The following is a 2,476-nucleotide window of genomic DNA, read 5'->3' as shown; positions in this document are numbered from 1 at the left end:
TGTAACCTTTACAGAAGCAGATTGTCAGGCCTTTTACCCTGCTGAGCTGCTAAGTGGGTTCAAACTGCTGACATTTCGGTTAGCAACCAAGCACTTAACCACTGCACCTCAGTGACAAAGGAAGGGAGCCTTAATCCTTGAGAACAGAAGTGGAAAGTACCTTATCAATGAGAAATGACTAGAAACACCCAAAATAATCCTTCCTTACACAATAGTAAAGGAAACAAACCAAAAAGGAGAAAGCCAAGCCTGGTGTGAATAGGAACAGATCAAGGTTGGAGCTGCTAACTGGAATTCTAGTGCTGTGATAAGGAAAAGCCACTTTATAAATATGATGTAATAACACTTAACAAGTGTTGTAACAATGTAAGAATATTCTAATCATACTTGAAGTAAAAAAGCCAACCAAGAAATAACACAAGATAATAAACCTAACACTTGTTAACTAAAGATATTAAAGATACTTACCTCTGGGTTGAATTTATCTCTATGATGTTTCTTAATTGAGCCAACATTCTATGGAAAACAAAAAGAGAAATTAAAGAATAAAAAATCGATCTTTAGGAAAGAAAGGAGCATTTCTTCTCATTTTAAATCCATCTCAAAAAGCAGGAGTACAATATTCAAAAGACACCAATGGAAACTGAAAATAGTTATGACCAAATAGTCAAAGCAAAATATACCTTCTTTAAACACACACTTACGCAAATAAGAAATGGCTAAGTTCACCAGTCCTTCATACTGAGAGCCCTCATCCATATCAAATAACCCCTTTATCCAGTAGTAAAGTTCCATTTATTTGAATTCTCAGGTGAATAATAATTCTTCCATGCAAATAAAACCCTAATCACCAATTCTATAATTTAAAATTAGCAGTTTTTGATGGTGCTATGTGGCAGAAGGAAGGTTGGGCAATCTACTTCCGTAGTAATACTGCCTCGGAAACCCAAGGAAGGGTCACAATGAGTCAGATCTGACTCAAGGGCAATGGGTTTAGGTTTATGTGGCAGAAACTTACTTTTCAAGTGGTGGTAGATAGGACAATGGGGGGCACAGTTAAGATCAATAACATGTAGTCAAAAGTCTTCCCTGGGGGGTAATATGGAGGTTTGTCCTGGGAAAATATTTGTTTTCTTGCTGAAAGTACAGGTTTGCCTTATACCATATGCTCTCATTTTTTAGCGTTGAATCTGTATACAAGGTTTAGTGCTGCAACAACCATCCTGTGACCACAAGGCAACAAGCACAAGGATTAAAAGCCAATGAACAGAATCCTGGGAAGATGACAGAGTGAGTAGTACAGTAGGCCCTCTGTATCACATTCACAGATCCAACCAACCAAGTATCAAAGATATTGAAGGGGGGAAAAAGAGCAATTAAATGGTTAAAGCAATCAAAGCAAAGACTGAGTGAGTATAAAATGCTAGTTACATAGCATTTACACTATACCAGGTATTATAAAGTATTCAAGAGGATGTGCATAGGTTATATGCAAATATCATGCCATTTTATAAAAGGAATTTGCACCCTGTGAATTTTGGTATCCTCAGGGGGTCCTAGAACCAATCTCCTATGGATACTAAGGAATGACTGTGTGAGATCTCAACCCTCCCACATGATCACCTATAATCTCGATACTGTAAGAATTCTGAAAAGTAGGTAAAGGAGTCCAGAAACTAATCATACACCGAAACCAGAAAAAAAGGTCACTCACTAAAATAAGGAAAACTTCCTTTTCCCCTATTCCCATCCCTCCCCCTTCTGACACAGCAGCCAGACAGCCACAACAGAGATGTTCCATTACTCTTAAAAGAAAGGGCCCCAATTTCTGGATCTGGAGTGAACAAGGCAGACTTTGCTGACAAACTGTTCAGTGTGTCTGTTCTGATCTGTCTAGGAAATGCCTGATGAACTAAGTCCTTGGTCTGGTCTAAACTGAAGCTTACACAGGGCAGGGGAAAGAGTGATGAGCAAAGACTGCTACCAGAGCTCCTTTAATGTCCAGTCTACAACAAAAAATTATAGGGCATACAAAGAACTTGGCAATGAGAGTGTATTCAAAAGAACAAGACACTGGCAACACTGGGAAGATGGCAGTGTGAGCAGATCTAAGATCTCAGCCTTCCCTACATGGACACCACCAGGAGTTCTGGTAGCATAGTGCCTAAGGCACTTGACTGCTAACCAGAAGGCTGGCAGTTCAAACCCACCAACCACTCCTTGGAAGGAAGGTTAGGCAATCTACTTCTGTAGTGATACTGCCTCAGAAACCCAAGGAGGGGTCACTGTAAGTCAGGTCCAACTCAACAGCACATAACAACAACAACAACATGGACACCAAGAAAAAAAAACTAGAAATCTGTTCAATCCTTAAGAACCTTGAACAAGTAGATAAAGAACAGGAGCAAGCAGCCACAAACTGAAAAAAACTAAAGGATGAATTTCAAATAATAGGAATATCTCTTCTTCTACTGTC

The sequence above is a fragment of the Orycteropus afer genome, unplaced genomic scaffold, assembly GCF_000298275.1.
Source record: "Orycteropus afer afer isolate SDZICR_OR568_19922 unplaced genomic scaffold, OryAfe1.0 scaffold00362, whole genome shotgun sequence".
Lineage (NCBI taxonomy): Eukaryota > Metazoa > Chordata > Mammalia > Tubulidentata > Orycteropodidae > Orycteropus > Orycteropus afer.
Note: the sequence above shows the minus strand (reverse complement) of the source record.